Genomic DNA, 20,906 nt, shown 5'->3' with positions numbered 1-20,906 from the left:
GCCCTAGGCAGCCACGGATCTACTTTCTGTCTCTAGAGATTTGCCTATTTTGATTTGTTTTTATTTATTTTTGTTGTGGTAAAATATCCTTAACATACAACTTTCCACTTTAACCATTTGCAAGTGTCCAATTCAGAGGCATTAAGTACATTCACCTTATGGTTCGACCGTCATGACCATTCATCTCCAGAGCTTTTTCATCTCCCCCAGCTGAAACTCTGTGGCATTGAACATCAACTCCCCGTTCCCCCTGCCCCTGGCAACCATAATGCTACTTTCTGTCTTTATGAATTTGACTACTCTAGGACCTCATATTAGTGGAATCATATAGTATTTGTTCTTTTGTGTCTGGCTTATTTCACTTGGCATAATGTGTGTGTGTGTGTGTGTGTGTGTGTGTGTGTGTGTGTGTGTGTGTGTGTGTTTTGAGACAGAGTTTTGCTCTTGTTGTCTAGGCTGGAGTGCAATGGCATGATCTCAGCTCACTGCAATCTCTGCCTCCCGGGTTCAAGCAATTCTCTTGCCTCAGCCTCCTGAGTAGCTGGGACTACAGGCATGCACCACCATGCCCAGCTAATTTTTTTTTTTTTTTTTTTTGAGACAGAGTCTTGCTCTGTCGCCCAGGCTGGAGTGCAGTGGCACAATCTCGGCTCACTGCAAGCTCTTCCTTCCAGATTCACACCATTCTCCTGCCTCAGCTTCCCTAGTAGCTGGGACTACAGGCACCCACCACCACGCCTGGCTAAATTTTTTTTTTTTTGTATTTTTTAGTGGAGACAGGGTTTCACCGTGTTAGCCAGGATGGTCTTGATCTCCTGACCTCATGATCCACCCACCTTGGCCTCCCAAAGTGCTAAGATTAACAGGCATGAGCCACCGCGCCCGGCCTAATTTTTGTATTTTTAGTAGAGATGGGGTTTCACCATGTTGGCCAGGCTGGTCTTGAACTCCTGGCCACAGGTGACCCACCCACCTCGGCCTCCCAAAGTGCTGGGATTATAGGCGTGAGCCACTGTGCCCAGCCTTGTTTTGTTTTTTTTTTTATTTTGTGAGACGGAGTTTGGCTCTTGCTGCCCAGGCTGGAGTGCAATGGCATGATCTTGGCTCACTGCAACCTCCGCCTGCTGGGTTCAATCGATTCTCTTGCCTCAGCCTTCCAAGTAGCTGGGATTACACACTTGGCATAATGTTCTTAAGGTTCATTTTGGCCTGTTTTTAAGATATGAAATACTTCAAGCAAAATTACAGAAAACAATACACAACACATCCCCGTAATTTAACTCAGACATCTCGGACTTAACAAGTGTTAACATTTTGCCATAATATTTGCTTTTTGTTTCTTTTTGTTTGTTTGTTTTGCTAATGCCCTCCCCAGAGCTAACCAAGTTCTAAAGTTAGCGTTTATCTTTCTGTTTTCTTTTTTTAAAAAATTTTTTCTTAGCTACCCTATTAACTGAGAAGTTAGTATGTATGTTTCTTGTTCCTGTTTTTTTGTTTTATAACCTAAGTTTATATCCATAATCCCATACAGTACTATTTTGTGTTTTTAAAACATATACAAATGGTGTCATATATGTTCATCTTATCACTTGTTCTCTTAACATTGTATTTTGAGATATGCCCATCTCGACACACATAGCTCTGGTCTATTTGTTTTTTCTGCAGTACGTGATCTGACTATGTGTGATCAATAATTATATGTCCTATGTAACATGGGATTACACATCCTATGTAATGTGGAATTTATCCTGGGATTTCTCACTTCTGAATTCTCACCAGAAAACCATGGTGATATGGTTTGGCTGTGTCCCCACCCAAATCTCATCTTGAATTATAGTTCTCATAATCCCCATGTGTCATAGGAGAGACCCAGTGGGAGGTAATTGAATCATGGGGGCAGGTTTTTCCTGTGCTATTCTCATGATAGTAAATAAGTCTCACGAGATCTGGTGGTTTTATAAAGGGCAGTTCCCCTGCACACGGTCTCTTGCATGCTGCCATGTAAAATGTGCCTTTGCTCCTCCTTTGTCTTTCACCACAATTGTGAGGCCTCACCAGCCATGTGGAACTGTGAGTCCATTAAACCTCTTTTCCTTTATAAATTACCCAGTCTCAGGTATTTCTTCATAGCAGTATGTCTTTATTAACAGCATGAGAACGGACTAATACACAAGGCGACTCGTGTCTCACCTGGGCAGACACAGACACCTCCTGAGCAGAGGAAGAGCCACCTAGCAAGAAGTTGAACACATAAGTGGGCCCAGGACTTCGACTCGTCCACCACTACCCAGCTCTGTGATCAGAGCTGTGAGGGGCACATCTGGTGTAGGGACAGCACTTCATGGTTTTCATTTCAATTTCCCCAATGACTAATGATGTTGAATGGCTGTGTTTTATTACCAGTTAACCCTGTGGCAAATGGCCCAGATACAGATGCCCATTCCCTGGGATGCTGGGAGCTCCCAGACCACCATGAGACCTCTGTGAGGGAAGGCTGCAGGCCCAGGGCTGTCCCAGGACCCCCACTGTGCTCAGCATGATTGGTGCTTACCACCCCTCCATGCTCAGTCCCTCACCTGTGACAGGCCAGCTGCTGGGTGACACCTGGTTCAAGCAGTACCAGGTGCTGAGAATTCCTCTGACCATCCATAGTGGCCCCTCTTGGGGCACAGATCCACTTGTAGTATCAGGAGTGGGCCTTCCTTTATAGTAAGCCATTGGGTGGAGCTGCCAATGCTAAAAGCCCATGCCAAAGGTGGTGTGCTGCCTCCCACGAGCTCCACTCCAAACTTGTCAGGAGAAGGGTGCTGCCCCATTGAATGGCTGGGGCCTCACAAAGAGGGGGAGTGTCTGCCTCTGCACCTAAAGTGGGCTCCCCAGTGACTCACTATCAGGTCCTGTCACCCTGTCCCACCTCCCAGCTCCTGCTGGCAAGAGCCCCAAGGGAGGTTGCAGGCAGTTGGGCCCCAGTCTTCACCCCACCATCCAGAGAGAGCCACACTCAGGTTTCTCACCCCTCCCCCATTGTCCTGTGTCTGACATTGACCACAACCCCAAGTGGTACCCCAATGAGGCCCCAGCTTCACCCAGGTTTGACGCTGGAAGTGCTTGGTGGCCATCGAGAAGGCCAGGGGCAGTGGCTCATTCAATCTGCTGGGGTTCCCTGACACACTGGAACCCCAGGACACCTTCCCTCCCCTGTGGGCCAGCGGAAGCCCCGGGGGCTGAGGGCCCATCTGTCTGGCCACCTTCCTCTGTAGGGGCATGCAGCCAGGGGTATTGCCACTCCTCCATGCAGGGCCCAGGTAGCACCTGAAAGACACGGAGGAAAGCCCAGAGGATCTTTGAGGGAGTGACTGAGCCTCAGGGCAAGGCCACACCACCCCCAGGCCATGCACCTCACAACTGCAACTCCCAGGTGGTGCCAGGGGGCCTGGGGGAGTGTTTGCTGCACAAATACACACAAAGATCACAGCCTCCCTCCTCAGGGCACACCCCACCCGGTTCCCCCACATTCCTCTGCTCCTGAGGCAAGTGGCAGCCATCCCAGGGGACCTCCCAGCAGGGCTGCAGGAGGCATGAGGGGCACCCCGCAGGCTCCACCTGAGTTGCTGGCAGGACTTTGTGCTCCAGGTGCAGGGATCCCCAGCCTGACCATCTGGCCTGTGGCCAAACACCTCCTCACTGAGCCTCTACCCCAGATTCCTCAGGCTGCACCCCCATTCAGTGCCTGGCTCCAGTCTTCACTGTCTAAGCCCCAGGGGAGTGCCCTGGACTGAGAATAGCAGCTACACCCACAGCTCCCCACCCTGTGCCAGGCACAGCCCAGCTCCTCACAAACCTTATCTCCTGGTACTGGGGCAGAGCCAAGGCCTCTGCCTCCACTCTGGCCTTGGACTCCCCGCCTTTGTTATCTGAGCCTGGACCCCTGCACCAGGACAGTTCCCCCCACTCCAACCCTGTGACTGCTACTGCTGCATTAGCCTGGCTAACATGAAACCAGGCCTGACTGGGCAGGTTCTCTTCTCTCAGGGATTTGATGTGCAAGGGGAGGAGGGCCCCACTGGTGGTGCCACAGGGCAAGGAACAGGCCAAGGCGGTGGCAGTGACCAGGGCAGTGACCACTGGGTGTACCCTGCAGTGCAGCCTAGAAGGCTGAAGCGTTGAGGTCCCTGGGAGCCCTCAGAACCCATGCGGACAAGGTTGACCATTTCTAGCCAGGGCCTCGCTGGCTGTTCCTCCCCTTGGGATCTCCATTTCATATTATATCAAATAAAGGGTTCGGTGGATGTGTCTAAATGCCCTCCCAGCTTTTGGAAACACTGAGACTGAAACCCCGGATGGTCCAAAAGACTCGTGAGTGGCTCACAGGCCAGGAGCCATGGCCAAATAATCACATTCCTCACAATCAAATGAAATTCTCCCAGCTGGCCTGTTGTAGATCTCGGGTCGAGATTCATGCACTGTAAACACTTGGTATCAACTGGCTGACAAGTTGCAGCCTGCACCAGAGAAACAAGAGGGAATGGCTTCCATCTATCTTCCCAAAGCCAACTCAGAGGGTCTGTGCCATGTCTCAACCCTGGCAGGCCCAGACTGAAGGCGTGAGAACATGGATTTACAGTCCCTTGTGATCAGGGTCCAGAATCAGCTCAGCAAGGTGGAGTGAGTCTCGTGGGCCTCCAGCAAGTGGCACAGGGGCTTGGGATCCAGGCCTCCAGGCTTCCCCGCACATCCCCGGTGCTGTCCCCTCCACACCACAGAGACCCACAACCCCTGCCCCACTGCTCCTTCGGCCTCTTCTTCTCTGCCCCCTGGCCTCACATAGTGTTTTGAAGGTGAACTCTGCATACAGTGATACAGTGAATGCCATTTTGAGGTCACCTGTGGACGGAGCCTTCTGTAGATCAGTGTAAATGACAGAAACGTGCCTGGCCAGTGCTATACTCGCCATGCGTAACCAGAAAAAGGTTATAGGATGCAAAGGCTCAGTGATCACAGCTGAGACCCAACTCCTCCTTGGCAGGGATCAAGTTCAGACTTTCAACCTCCTCACCGGGCGGTTTCCTCTCCCCTGCCCTCCTGCCCCTGAGGATGGGGGTCTCCATAAACACCTGAGTCCCTTCCTTCCTAGAAGTTCAAAGTTGTGGTCCCAGGGAGTCCACAGCCCGAGGAATTCAGGGCAAGAAGGGATCATGTGCCCTTGTTTCACAGGTGACTAACAGCCTCCCAGAGCCTGTCCAGGCTGAGAGCCGTCAGACATGAGTCAGTGGTTTCCTGCTGGACAGGGGAGGACAAAGCAGTCCCCACCCGCACCTGGCGGTTCCACACTGGCTGTTCCACAATGGCGGTGGACGGGTGGGCGGGGAGATGCATGCCCTGGCCCCACTGCCACCTCACAGTGCTTGTTCCAAGCTTCGCCCCTGAGCCCAAACACCTATCCCCCATCCCTCCCACCATCCCTCCATCTATTTACGCACACAGTGTATGGTGGGAACTAGTGAGAGCAGCATTGCTGAAGCCATGAGAGGAAAGGGTTGGGGGCACAGGATGTGCTGACTGTCCTCTGCCCTCACCCCACATCTGTCCTTCCCTGTCCTCCTGACACACTGCGCTGGTAGACCCTCCCTCAACTCCTCTGAATAAGCTTCCTGGGCTCTAAACCACTCTCCATATTGCCTGCCAGGGATCTTTCTAAAACACAAACCTTGGTGGGTGTAGGTGGTGGCTCACACCTGTAATCCCAGCCCTGTGGGAGGGCGAGGCAGGAGGATTGCTTGAGGCCAGGAGTTCGAGACCAGCCTGGGCAACATAAGACCCTGTCTCTTAAAAAAAAAGAAAAAATCCTGGACAGGATTTAACAAGTGTCCCTCTTGTTAAATACTGTCTAAATCCCTTGGCAGGGAATGGGAGGCTTCACAACTGGATCCAACCTGCCTGAGTCATATCTGGCTCCTAGGAGACATTGATAATGTTGATGAATGAATGGATGGATAAATGCATAGCACACCCCAAACTCTGGAGGGGCTCACACCCTACAGATTGTACCACCTCCTAACATCAGGGATCCTGAGTCACAAGCAGGGCCAGCTGGAAAGGCCAGGCCCCAGCAGTAATGGGTAGGTACATGGGCGTTGACATTGTCCTGTAGTCCTGGGCACTGGCCCATAGCTCCTTCCAGTGGGGAATGGGCCTAGATCAGTATCCTTCCACCCAGGAGGGTCCTCAGGACTCTAGGGCCCTCAGTTCTGCGGGTCCTTCCTGGGAAGTCTGCTGAGGGACACCTCCCTGGAACAGGTCTCTGAGCCAGTGACCATGACTGCTTCTGGGGGCCCTGGCACCAGCTCAGATACTTAGTTATGCAAAAGCGAGTTTCATGAGAGTTGGGCTGTAATATGGGATGGTGGCCTCTTCAGGTGCAGAGGGATTTTTTTCCAATGCTGCGCTAGAGGGTCCCTCGGGCCCTGCTCAATATTTCCCACCCCTGGGGCATTCCTGGGGCCAAGAAGCTTCCTTAGAGAATGCAGATTCCTGACACTGTCTTCAGGAAGTATTTCTAGGACACCCCTCCCTCTTTGTCCTGGGCCCAGGGAGTGCAGGCCTCAGGGCTTTGGTTGTAGTCACCAGCCCGGTAAACCCAATGGGAGACTCAGTTCTGAAGCTTCCGATGCAGTTTGTAGCCAGCGAAGAAATGCTATGTGGAAGCCTCATACATGCTGATGGGAATGGCAAATGGAATGACGGCTTTAGAAGATACTTCAGCAGTTTCTTTAAAAGTTAAATATTTCCCCCGACATGGTGGTGCACACCTGTAATCCCAGCTACTCAGGAGGCTGAGGCAGGAGAATCACTTGAATCCGGGAAGAGGAGGTTGCGGTGAGCCGAGATCGTGCCATTGCACTCCAACCTGGGCGACAGAGCGAGACTCTATCTCAAAAAAAAAAAAAAGTTAAATATTTCTATTCTGCTGTATTGGCCTAAAGAACAACAACAACAAAACATTAAAAATATAACTATTACATGACGCAGCCTTTCCACCCCTAGGTACTGATTGATTGATTAATTGACTGACTGAGACAGGGTCTTGCTCTGCCACCCAGGCTACAATGCAGTGGTGCAATCATAACTTACTACAGCCTCGAACTCCTGGACTCAAGCAATCCTCCTGCCTCAGCCTCCTGAGGAGCTAGGACTACAGGCTCATGCCACCATGCACAGCTAATTTTTAAATATTTTGTAGAGAAGTGGTCTCACTGTGTTGCCCAGGCTGGTCTGGAACTGCTGGCCTTAAGAGATCCTCCCACTTCTGCCTCCCAAAGTGCTGGGATTATAGGCATGAGCCACCGCTCCCAGCCTTCACTTCTAGGTATTTACCCAAGGGAAATAAAAGCATATATTCACACAGAACCTTGCATACGAACATTCATAGCAACTTTATTTGTAATAACCCCAAACTGGAATCAACCCAAATATCCATCAACAAGTGAAGAGTTAACAAATTGTGGTATAATCTATGCAATGGAATACTACTTAGCAATGAGAAGAAATTAACTATTAACATACACAACAAGGATGAATCTCAAAATAATTACACTGAATGAAAGAACAAACAAAAATAGTACATAGTAGATAATTCCATTTATTTAAAATTCAGAAAATGCTAACTCATCTACAGTAACAGAGAGCAGCAGATGGGTGGTTGCCTGGAGACGGTGGAGATGGGAGGCAGAGATCACAAAGGGACAGGAGGAAACTTCTAGAGCTGATGGATGTGTTCATTATCTTGACGGTGGTAGTGGTTTCACAGGTGTATGCATACATATGTTAAAATTCATCAGATTGTACATTTTAAGTATGTGCAGTTTACATATTTCAACTATACCTTAATAAAGTTGTTTTTGTTTTTGTTTTTAGAGACAGGATCTTGTTCTGTTGCCCAGGCTACAGTGCAGTGGTGTGATCATAGCTCACTGCAACCTCAAACTCCTGAGCTCAAGCAATCCTCTCACCTCAGCATCCTGAGTGGCTGGGACTACAGGTGTGTGCCACCATGCCTACTTTTGTGAAGTTTTGTAGAGAAGAAGTCTCATTTCGTTGCCCAGGCTGGTCTGGAACTCCTGGCCTGATCCTCGCCGCTCAGCCTCCCAAAGTGCTGATATTTCACACATATGACACTGTTCAGGGGTTCTGAGCAGGTCTCTGGCCTGATGACTGTGCAAGGGAGACTCGTTCCCTACCCAGCCCCATGGCCTTGTCCTTCCCATTCAGCTCCAGCCTTACATGAGCTGGTCTTTCTTGGGGGAGCTGGTTCATACAGGCAGGTGAGAACTCCTCCCCTGCCTAGATCAATCAGGGAACAGTGCAGAGGGAACAGTGCAGAGGGAACAGTGCAGAGGACAAATATAGGAAGCCCTGGGGGAATCAGTCTTTGGGGATCAAATCTAGGAGAATAATGCCCCAAAATGATGCCCACCAAGCTGCTATGTTGGTAGCTAGAGACACATGTGTACCAAGGGCCAAAAGTCTTTGCACATAGCAGCATATTTGTGGGGAGGAGCAGCCAAGAGCCAGAGGCACTGTCCCAGGGGAATAGGCCTGAGCTGGAGGTAGAAGCGCTGTCCAGTGATGATCAAATGATTTCCTGATGCCACAGGCAGGCAATCATTTATGCAACAACTCTTTCAAAACCCAAGTGACACCCACGGGGGCTGTTTGCCTTGTTCATCCTTGAGCAGAGGCAGCTGTGAGCTGGTTGTTCTCAGATCTCTTCCCAGCTGGGTTAGTAACTTGTTTTCCACCAAAGGGCTCCTCAAAGTTCAGCCTCTTCTAGAAGGTACCTCTTTGCACCTTTTTGGGGGATAGACCCCCTAATGTCACATTGCCTTAAAATTTCTCAAGGTGGCACCCCAAAGTGAAGTCCTAGAAACTCACTTCGAAGCCCACAGATTTTAGCTTAGGAAAATTGCTAAGGCTCTTGGCATCCTCCATCGCAAAGGATCTAAAATAAAGTCCGTTTTCTTTTTGCATTTCACAGTGTGTTTAAGGTAGCTGCTGCATGCGGAGCCCTGTACTAGACGCCTTGGGGAAGGCAGATGAATACCCTACTAGAGGGAGGCTTGCGCACTTGCTCACTGACTGCCACAGCCTTCAGAGCCAAGCCCAGCAAGGGTCCCTGGGGACATGGAGAGTGGGTGGAGTGGGTGTAAGGAGTGGAAGTCTCGGGACTTCTCTCAAAGAACTCACAATCCCATAGAGGCATGAAGAGGCAAACACAATGCAGGGTGCTTTATGCACTGCTGGAAGAATGTTCCAGAACAGGTGTACAGGAAGAAGGTGGGAATAGCACCTGTTTTATCTCATTCTCATTCATAACTGACTCTTCAGCAGAATTCAATGTGCTGGTCTTTCTGTTGGGAGTGCCAAGTGTCAGGGCAGGCTTTGTTGGGAGGTGCCATTTGAACAGTTTCTTGAATAATAAACAAAGCTTTGCCTGGCTGATAAAGGGAGGAGGGGCAGTCCGGGCCAAAGAAACAACATGAGCGAATCTCAGAAAACATCTTATGATGTAAGATAAGAAGTGCCTTAAAAGAAATACTAACTTTGCTATGGGAACTCAAAGAATTCCAGAGAAATTCCCAGATTACAAAAGATGCAGTGATGTTTGCCTCTTGATACCTGAATGTGTGCCTCTGAGTCTGGCACTGGCCTAATTCTCCTCCCTCCGCCACTGTAGGGAGGAGACAGCTCATGCTAAAAGCCCTTAGAAATGTTTTCCTCCGAAGACACACCGATTTCCCACTGGGTAATTAGGATGTAGTTGAAGCTTCCTAGAATGGTTGCGGTCTCTGAAGGATACAACTGCGGCAGGCCAGGGATTGCGACTTGTTAATTGATATATTTAATCCACATTTGAATCTCATTTTTCATTTGGCAAGGGCACATGCCTTTTTTTGCCATCTGGATGAGCTTGTTTAAAAATTCATCTATGCGGCTGAGGAGGGCGGATCACCTGAGGTCAGGAGTTCAGGACCAGCCTGGCCAACATGGTAAAACCCCATCTCTACTAAAATACAAAAATTAGCCGGGCATGGTGGCCTGCACCTGTAATCCCAGCTACTCAGGAGGCTGAGGCAGGAGGAGAATCACTTTAACCGGAGAGGCAGAGGCTGCAGTAAGCCGAGATTACGCCATTGCACCCCAGCCTGGGTGACAGAGTGAGACTCCATCTCAAAAACAAACAAACAAAGAAAACCCTCTGGTGTCAGGGAGGGCTATGGTGACCCTGGCCAGGTGGTGGGTGGCCAGGTGGGGGACTGTAATGGAGGGGATGGAGAGGTTAGAACTGACTCTGTGAAAAGTCTGCACTGCCCCCAGGAGACACTTATTCTAGCTCCCCACAGTGCAGAGGAGCACCCTAGCTTTCTGGTCTGGGAAGCTGGTCCCTCCAAGATAGGCATGTACCACTGGCTTCTAGATCCAAGTGGGAGAGTTTTCCCTAGAGGCCTGGCTCACAAGCCAGAGGCTACCCCAAGCCACTTGCAGTTAAGCCACCCTCACAAGCCAAATGGCAGCACTCCCAGGGATGCTGCGGTGCAGAGGCCATGAGTCCAGGCTCCCCCAGGGGCCTTTCATGCTCCCCGGCACTGGTACTGGGTCATGTGCCTCCCCTGCCATTGGCATCTGGCCCAGCTTGGTTAAGCTACAGGACTCCCATCTCTAGGAGCAAACATTTAGCTGGTACCTCAGGGGTTGAAAAAGGATGAAGAACTCTGGGCATAGGCACACAAAACTCAGCTGCTGCTGTAACCTAGACCTTAGGCCAGATTGGATGACTAGGCTTCTGTTTTATCCCAAGGACCCAGCCCCACCAGGCAGTAAGAGGGAAGAGAACTCATGTGTATTGAGTACCCTACGTGCCGAGCACTGTGCTAGCCCCTTTACCTTCGTGTTCTCATTTAATCCTCCCAATCATGCCATGGGGTAGGCGAGGTTACACAGCAAGATCTGCCAACTTCTGTTTTACAGGATATAATTGTTGAAAACAAGCAAAAATGCTGGATGAAGCATGAAAAACACTTCGTTAAAAGCAATGAAGAACTGGCAAGAGAAAAAGGAATAAGGTCAGAATCTAAGGAGAGGTAAGAACCTAGACAAGTAGGAAGCACTGAAGTCATTTTGGCTCTGTGGGTGTTTGCTGATATATAAGTTTGCTGATATATATATCAGGTTTTGGTTTTTTTGTTTGTTTTGTTTGTTTGTTTGTTTTGTGTGTGTGTGTATGTGTTTTTTTGATATGGAGTCTTGCTCTGTTGCCCAGGCTGGAGTACAGTGGTGTGATCTCGGCTCACTGCAACCTCTGCCTCCCAGGTTCCAACAATTCTCACGCCTCAGCCTCCTGAGTAGCCGGGATTACAGGCACCTGCCACCACGCCCGGCTAAGTTTTGTATTTTTAGTAGAGATAGGGTTTCACCATGTTGCCCAGGCTGGTCTCAAACTCCTGGCCTCAAGTGATCTGCCCCCTCGGCCTCCCAAAGTGCTGGGATTACAGGCGTGAGCCACCACACCTAGCCAAGAACCTCAGTTTTAATGATCTTGTGGGCCAGTGTGACAAATGTCAAATCTCAAGGCCTGTCCCCAGTGGGGAATCTATCAGGAGGCTCTCCTAGATTAAGCTGGCACCCTAACAGGTCTCCCTGCCTTGGGAATGCAAGAGAAGAGGGGAGGAGATGTCACTGAGATGTTGTAACCACAAGCTGGCCATCACTTAGATTGGCGGCCCAAGTTCACATCATTTGGGTGATTCATAAAACCTCTACTCATGAATTTAAAGTACCCCTGGGGCCAGGTGCGGTGGTTCATGCCTGTAATCCTAGCACTTTGGGAGGCCGAGGCAGGCAGATCATTTGAGGCCAGGAGTTCAAGACCAGCCTGGCCAACATGGTAAAACTCCGTCTTTACCAAAAATATAAAAATTAGTCAGGCGTGATGGCACGTGTCTGTAATCCCAGCTACTTAGGAGGCTGAGGTAGAAGAATTGCTTGAACCCAAGAGGCGGAGGCTGCAGTGAGCTGAGATTGTGCCACTGCACTGTGGCCTGGGTGACAGAGAGAGACTCTGTCTCAAAAAATAAAATAAAATAAAATAAAATAAAATAAAATAAAATAATAAGGTACCCCTGGACTGCTAATGCCCCTGGCACCTGGTAGAGGGACCCATCATCCTTTCTGGAGAGAGGCATATTCATCCTAGGCCTCAGTTAAGTACCCACCAATAAGTTTTCAAATATACTCAGTGGTATATAAGCCCCAAATAAGTCAGCTACAAAAGGAAACCTGAGAACCAGAAGAAACAACAGACAGCAGACAGACCTACAACAACTTGAGATCATGGAATTATCTAGCATCGATTAGAAAACATAGTTACCATGTGTAACAAAATAAAAGACAAGCTTGAAAATACCTGTTGGGAGTAGAAAACTATAAAGAGTGACCTAACAGATTTGAGAAGGAAGCAAATTTTCAGCAGTCTTGAGAAAGGGGTATATTTTTCAGAGGTGAAAAAGATATCATAACTGAAATTTTAAAATGCAGTGGAAAGGACAGTTTGTGAGCTGGCAGATGGTTTAGAAAAAAGCAATGGGGGCCAGGCACGGTAGCTCATGCCTGTAATCCCAGCACTTTGGGAGTCTGAGCTAGGCAGATCACTTGAGGTCAGGAGTTCGAGACCAGCCTGGCCAACGTGGTGAAACTCCGTCTCTACTAAAAATACAAAAATTAGCTGGGTGTAGTGTCAGGCACCTGTAATCCCAGCTTCTCGGAAGGCTGAGGCAGGAGAATGACTTGAACCTGGGAGGTGGTGGTTGCAATGAGCTGAGATCGCACCACTGCACTCCAGCCTGGGTGACAGAGACAGACTTTGTCTCAGAAAAAATAAAAAATAGAAAAAAATAAAAATTGGCCAGGCATGGTGGTGTGGGCTTGTAATTCCAGCTACTAGGGAGGCTGAGGCACGAGAATCACCTGAACCTGGGAGGCAGAGGTTGCAGTGAATCGAGATCATGCCACTGCACTCCAGCCTGGGCAACAGAGCAAGACTCTGTCTCAAAAAGAAAAAAGAAAAAAGCAATGGAAAACAGCACAGAGAGACCAAAAGACAAAATATATGGAAGAAAAATTAAGAGACGTGGAAGAGATTAGCCTATGATTAGTAGGAGTTTTAGGAGAAAAGAAGAAGGAGAATGGAGAGAGGCAATATGTGAAGAGATATTGGCTGAGAATTTTTCCAGAATTGATAAGACACACCATTCATAGATGTTAAGAATCCTAAGGAATTCCTACCAGGATTTTTAAAAAACAAGAAAAGAAAGAAATACATATTTAAACGTGTATCGTAAATTGCAGAATACACACACATCACTCACATATGAGAGAGAGAGAGAGAGAGAAAACCAGAGGGAAAATGTCAGTATACCTTAGACTAACAGCTAATTTGTCAACCTCCACATAGAAAGGTAGGGAGGGATGACCTGACACCCTAGAATTCTTTATCCAGTGAAAATATCTTCCAGAATGAGCACCAAACAAACATATTGTCAGAAAAATGAAAACTGAGTATATATAATTAGTGAACTCTTATTAAATGATATTCTAAAGGATGCACATTAGGTGGAAGGAAAGTGATCCCAGATGGAAGATCTAGGACGCAAGAAGGTATGAGGAGCTATGAAAATGGTAAATACGTGGGTAGAGCTAGGCAAACATGGACTATATAATATAATAATCACTCTAAGGTTTTCTGAAGTTACAACAAAACAAGAGATAATGAAAATATGCAGAGTCAAGATGGGGGGAAACAGTTAAAATGCTTTAAGGTCTTGCAATACCGAAGAGGAAGGTAAAGTGATTGACTAACTTTAGACCTTGATAAGTATGCATGTGGTAATTTCCAGGGCAGCCACTAAAAAGAAAAAGAAAAAGAAAAAGAAACACCATGTATAACTTTCAATTTGTAGAGGAGAAAAAAGACAATAACCAAAAAATTAATGCAAAAGAAAAATAAACAAGAAAAAGAGAGAAAAATGGCAGAAAATAAAACAGTGGATTCAGGATCACGTAGTATGTGTGTGACAGAGCTGGGCCTTGTTCCCTGTTCCACGGAGCTTTGGAAAGTTGTCCCCTACCCCTAGAGTACTCCAACTGTCTCCTACCCCTAGAATACCCCAACTGTCTCCTGACACAGCCCCCAGCACTACTTGTCTACTGCACCTGTCTGAGCACCACCAGGCTTCACACCCACCACTTCCTCTGCTCCCCGCTCAATGCTGGGATCCCTGAGGCCAGAGACTCAGACTATGGCAGGGGCTTATCCTGGGCGATGAGCTAATGACTATGTGTGGCCCTCTTAAGTGTCTGTACTTCTGTCACAGTCACCTGGGTTTTGCCTAACCCTGTCTTGAAGTTTGATACCTGCTAGTACTGTTGACCCACCTCCCCTCTCCTCTTTACCCCAGTTCTACTGGTGCCTGGATTCTGAACTTGTAAGCTCTCACCTGGGCCTTTGCAACAGCCTCACAACTGGTCTTCCTGACGCCACCTGACTCTTCTGATCCACCCTTTAAGAATGCTGAGGCCATGCTTCTCTTTGGCTCAGAAATGATCCATCCTATGAGAAGGCCCAGAGTCTGAACAGACAACATTAACAATGATCATCTGTTGGGCACTTACTGTATGCAGGCACCTACTGTGCACATCACAAGCAATATCTTCACTTACTCCTTACAGCTACCCTTTGAGTTGGTTTTACTGATGAGGAAACTGAGGCTTTGAGAGAGGAACCAACTTGCCCAAGGTTGCCCATCTATGAAGCAGTAAAGCTAGATCTACGTGTCTGACTCAGAGAGGTCATGCCCATAAAGCATTAAGTTGGCTTTCAAGGATGTTGATAAATTGATCCCAAGCCAATATCTTAGCCTCATCATCCCTATATTCACCTATATTAGGCAACACAGGCCATTTGTTGTCCCCTGAGCATGCCCTTGTTGATCTCCACTCCCTACCTTTGCTCACACATGTTCCTCCTCCTGAAATTTCCTTCTCTCGTTTCTATCCTTCCAGAAGTCTTGTCCTAAATGTCTCCTCCCCAGGGAAGATCTCCTTCCTTTAATGATTGTCAGAGCCTTGCATTACACTCAAGCATGTTCATGTGTCACCTTCTCTAGTGGGCAGCAAGTTAATTGGTAGCCGAGACCAAGCCTGATTCATTCTCAGCTCCTCAGAAGTGCCCCGTACTGTGCACGGCACGCATGTTTTCTGAATTCTTTCAATCCAGTTCACGCAGACAGGTAGAAGCTGCACACAAGCAGATCCTTTCCCGAGCAGCACAGCTTAGAGGATGTGGCACGTTTTACGGAGCTTGGCACGTGGGGCATTTGTGCATGTGCTGTGTAATCATCCCAGCCACATACCCTTTCTGTGTATGGTGCAAAGGAGACATTCTTGTGGGCAGAGGCGCTCCCGGGAGGTGTAAGCTCTGAGCTTAGGACCTCCTTTCGGTGGACGCTCTTATTTCTCTTACCTTCAGAAATGAATGCCAGCTTTATTAACCCCAAGCCTCCATCCCTGACAGGGGCATGCATCTCACTGTCAGTGTCCTTCCCAGAACTTATAGGAAAACTGTAAACTGCAGCTTGCAAACCTCCCACCTTCTCCTGCCAAAACTTGGACATGGGCAAATCACACTGAGACAATCCATACTGGCCGGGCGCAGTGGCTCACACCTGTAATCCCAGCATTTTGGGAGGTCAAGGTGGGTGGATTGCCTGAGCTCAGGAGTTCGAGATCAGCCTGGGAAACATGGCGAAATCCCATCTGTACTAAAAATACAAAAAAATTAGCCAGGCGTGGTGGTGCTCACCGGTAGTCCCAGCTACTTAGGAGGCTGAGGCATGAGAATCACTTGAACCCGGGAGGCGGAGGTTGCAGTGAGCCAAGATCACATCACTGCACTCCAGCCTGGGCAACAGAGCAAGACTCTGTCTCAAAAACAACAACAATAACAATCCATATAGATTTGGGCGGTGTGGAGGATGCCAGATGAAGAGGAGATATGATGGAATGAGGAAGAGTCAGACTTGTCTGTGCCCAGGAGTTTACAATTTAAGTGGGAAGATAAGACACATGGGAAAGCTATGCAGAGGGAAATGAGATGATGCTTAATTACCAGTTTCAGGTCACAGGTGAAGAGGTTTTGCAAGACTGAGCCTTGCAGACAGGCTTAGCACATGGAAGGGTGGCCAAGCCTGAGGGGTGACAGGGCAGGAAACAGGCCTGCTCACCTCACAGAAACTGGGATCCAAGCTGGGTCTTGGTCTCCTGAGAGGAAGGGCATTCGCGCATGCAGAGCTGAGGGTTAGGAGAAGGGTATGCACCTAGTAAAGGGTGTGGGTGTCCACCCTGGCTGGGTGGACAGAGACCCGAATGAAAAGGCTGGGAAAAAGTTTGGAAATTGGCCAGGTTGAGAAACTTAGGTCCTGAAGGGGTCAGCAAGGCATTGTGGAGGGCCTGCTGCAAGCAGAACTGAAGGAAGGTACATCCAGGCAGCCTTTACTTCCTCTCCTCCACAGCCTTGGTGCTGTGAACTGACACCCAAACCCTCCAGGAGCACTCCCTTTCTAGACCCAACAAAGGGCAGAAGAAAAAAATAAAGCCTGGATCCATTTGAAAAGGGGCCAACCAGCCCCTCCCAAACCTAGTTCTTTGACTTGCACCCAAGACTTAAATACACCCTTTGAAACTCCTCATCCATTGAAGTTCCTTTCCTTTGAAACCATAAAAGAATGTAGGGCTGCATTTTGCCTTGGTGGTAGGAAAATTCCACATGCAACTTGCAGCATTTACAGGGTGGAGACTTCTGTCCTGGGAGCAGGAGGTCTGAGCCCAGGCCTTTCTACAACAGTGACAGCCAGGGGCCTGGCAGTGCAGCCCAGAGGTCGAGGCATGTTCTGGAGTCAGGTCCTGTGTGATAAGCCAGTTAAGTGACCTTAAGCAGGCCACTGGATCTTGTGAAATCCCAGTTTTCTCACTCCTAAAATGAAGACAACATCTGCCCTCACTCTGGAAGGCTGCATACCTTTCATGCACAGGGGTGTATGCATGTGCCAACAAGGGTATCAGGCCAGCTGACATCTGGTTGTTTTTCTCTCCCTGTGGGAACTTCCATATCCTTTGGCAGTCACTGCTGCAGATGAATACATGGGATGGCAAATTGTCACCAGAAATAAACAGCCATCAAGAGTAGAATGGCCTCAAAGGTATGCCATCTAGTCTTTGCCTCTGTGACCAACACCAAATGAGGCTCCATGACATCCAGAGCAGGGTGAGAGGGATCTCTGTCCCCACCAAGTGCTTAAGTGTACAGCAGGAGGTCAGAGGCTGAAGAATGTATTATAGGAGACCTCAGAGACTGGAATAGATGGCAGCTTCATTAAGAGGTGGAGACAGAGGTGTAGTGGGGAGAGGGCAGAATACTGACTCAGAGCACCAGGAATCTTAAAAAGAAAATGGCTGAACCGAGACCCTTACCTCATACCATAGACAACAATTAACCCAAAATGAATCATGGACCTAAATGTAAGAACTAAAACTATAAAACAACCAGAAGAGAACATAGGAGAAATTCTTTGTGGCTTTGGATTTACAAAGATTTCCTAAAAGTACACAAAAAGCACAAGCTGTAAAGATAAACATCAATACCTTGATCTAAAAATCATCATCATGATTTAAAACTTTTGTGGGCCGAGTACAGTGGCTCATGCCTGTAATCTTAGCATTTTGGGTGGCCGAGTGGGCGGATCACTTGAGGTCAGGAGTTCAAGACCAACCTGGCCAACATGGTGAAACCCTGTCTCTACTAAAAATACAAAAATTAGCTGGGTGTGGTGGCATGCACCTGTAATCCCAGCTACACGGGAAGCTGAAGCACAAGAATTACATGAACTCTGGAGCTGAGATCATGCCACTGCACTCCAGCCTAGGCAACAGAGTAAGAGTCCATCTCAAAAAAATAAAAATAAAAATAGCTTCCTGCCATCTTGGATCATGTGGAAGCCTACTGGGAACAGGACTTCTAAAAGAAAATATGTCTGGAAGGCTGTGGTCCAAGGCCATTTTTGCTGGGTATAAGCGGGGTCTCCAGAACCAAAGGGAGCACACAGCTCTTCTTAAAATTAAAGATGATTATGCCCGAGATGAAACAGAATTCTATTTGGACAAGAGACGCACTTATGTATACAAAGCAAAGAACAACACAGTGACTCCTGGCGGCAAACAAAACAAAACCAGAGTAATCTGGGGAAAGGTAACTCAAGCCCATGGAAACAGTGGCATGTTTCATACCAAGTTCCGAAGGAATCATCCTGCTAAGGCAGGAAGCCTGTCATGGGGACACAGAATCCGAGTGATGCTGTACCCCTCAAGGATTTAAACTAATGAAAAGTCAATAAATAAACATGGATTTGTGCTCTTGTAAAAAATAAATAAAATAAAATAAAAATAAAAAAGATTTAAAACTTTTGTGCTTCAAAATGCACTGCTACAAAAATGAAGAAGTATGGGCCAAGTGCAGTGGCTCACACCTGTAGTCCCAGCACTTTGGGAGGCCGAGGTGGGAGGATCAGTTGAGGTCAGGAGTTCAAGGCCAGCCTGGCCAACATGGTGAAACCTCGTCTCTACTAAAAATACAAAAATTAGCCAGGTGTGGTCGTGGGCACCTGTAATCGCAGGTACTTGGGAGGCTGAGGCATGAGAATGTCTTGAACCCAGAGGCAGAGGTTTCAGTGAGCTGAGATGGTGCCACTGCTCTCCAGCCTGGGAGACAGAGCAAAACTGTCTCAAAATACAAAAACAAAACCAATAAAAAGGGTAAAGAATTTGAAGAGACACTTCACCAAACAAGATGTTTGGATGGCAAGTAAGCATATGAAAAGATGCTCAACATCATTAGTCATTAGAGAAGTACAAATTAAAATTACAATGAGATACTACTACACACCCACTAGAATGGCTAAAATTAAAAAGACTGACCATACCTTGTGTTGACAAGGATATAGAGCAGCTGCAACTCTCATAAACAGCTGGTGTGGATAGAAAATGGTTCAACCACTTTGGAAAACAGTTGGCAGTTTCTTTAAAAGTTGAACATACGGCTGGGTGCAGTGGCTCACGCCTGTAATCCTAGCACTTTGGGAGGCCAAGGTGGGTGGATCACGAGGTCAGGAGATCGAGACCATCCTGGCTAACACGGTGAAACCCTGTCTCTACTAAAAATACAAAAGATTAGCCAGGTGTGGTGGCAGGTGCCTATAGTCCCAGCTACTTGGAAGGCTGAGGCAGGAGAACGGCATGAACCCAGGTGGTGGAGCTTCCAGTGAGCTGAGATCGTGCCACTGCACTCCAGCCTGGGCGACAGAGCAAGACTCGGTTTCAAAAAAAAAAAAAAGTTGAACATACGCCAGTTATTCGATTTCTAGGTACTTTGCCAAGAGAAATAAAAGCATATATTCACATAAATACTTGTGAGTGAACAGTCATAGCAACTTTATTCATAATAGCCCCCAAACTAGAAAGAACTCAAAGTCCACTGACTAATGAATGGATAAACAAATTGTGGTATATTCATATAGTGGAATACTACTCAGCAATAGAAAGGAACAAACTGTTTATGCAATGATATGGATGAGTCTTAAAACAATGACATTGAGTGAAAGAAGACAGACCCAAAAAAGTGTACATACTGCATGATTCTACATACATACAATTCTAGAAAATGTGAACTAATCCATAGTGACTGACAGCAGATCAGTGGTTGACTGGGGGCAGGAGGGCAGCAAGCAAGGATTTCCAGGGGTACAAGGAAATGAGTGATGGAGATAGTCATTGTCCACTGTGGTGCTGGTTTCACAGGGCAGACGTATGTCAAAAATCCATCAAAGTGTGCAGTTTACTGTATATCAATTATGCTCAATAAAACTGTGCAAAAGAAGGAGGACGGGAGGGAGGCAGTAGCTCTTGGCCCCAGGGGGACAACCAGTCACTCCTTAGGGTTTATCTACAGAATCTATGAATTCACTCTCCTCTACCACCCAGGGGTTCTTTACCAACTCAGTTACACCTCCCCAACTTGTCCCAGGTTCTTTGAGGGCAGGGACTGTGCCTTCTGTATCAAGTCTCTCCTGTTGAGAAAGTGGATAATGGCAATGATGAGGCAGCTTCCATGGGTGGTAGGAGAGGGGCCGGTCTATCATTAGGACCAGGGCTGATCACATCTGGATCTTGGGGGAGTCTACCCAACTGTGGGGCAATAACACCACTGTCATTTCTACCTTGTTTGTAGAATTCATGGTGACTCACTCCAGGAAGACTCCCAGCACTGCTGAGGAACAGGATAAGGCAGAGGTGAGATGGTGAGCTACACTTGACTGTGAAGGAACTGAACCCCCAGGGCTCACCCTTCAAGTTGGGGCTGTCGGACAAGATGATCCTTATGTAATCTACAGAGAACCATTTACTTCTGGAGCGAGGAAGCCAATGCTGTGTGCAAGGTGCTCCTCCAAACCTGCTGAACCTAGATTCCAATGTTTACCACACTGACCTGATTGAAGTCTCTGTGGTCTTGGTCACCATCATTCTGGTTGAGGCACCCCGAGGCTGACAACCCTTGCTAAGCCAGAGCTGGAGCTCTCCCTTCTAGAAGCCAGGCCAGAATCCTGTATGGCCACCAAGTCTTGACTTTCGGAGGCCAAACACTTGATTCAACATGATGAAGCTCATTTCTGTTGCATTCAAGCACCATGAGGGCCTTCGGTAGTGATGGTTCCCATAGATTTGTGTAAACCAAAGTATGGACTAGC

At 48.0% G+C, this 20,906-nt stretch overlaps 1 long non-coding RNA gene and 1 pseudogene across 2 annotated transcripts in view; one reads left to right on the top strand and one right to left on the bottom strand.

Moving 5' to 3' along the window:
• Positions 1-2,119: 2,119 nt before the first annotated feature.
• LOC123570520 (uncharacterized) overlaps positions 2,120-20,906 on the bottom strand; it is a 43,331-nt gene continuing 24,544 nt past the window's right edge. For both annotated transcript variants that reach the window (XR_012429088.1, XR_010583881.2), the window contains exon 3: positions 2,120-6,927. This is a non-coding gene — a long non-coding RNA (uncharacterized lncRNA). The remainder of the gene's footprint in view (positions 6,928-20,906) is intronic.
• Positions 17,928-18,481, top strand: LOC102140237 (large ribosomal subunit protein eL33 pseudogene; annotated as a pseudogene).

This window comes from Macaca fascicularis, chromosome 20, assembly GCF_037993035.2.
Source record: "Macaca fascicularis isolate 582-1 chromosome 20, T2T-MFA8v1.1".
In the NCBI taxonomy this organism is placed as follows: domain Eukaryota; kingdom Metazoa; phylum Chordata; class Mammalia; order Primates; family Cercopithecidae; genus Macaca; species Macaca fascicularis.
This window is presented reverse-complemented; position numbering and strand designations above follow the sequence as displayed.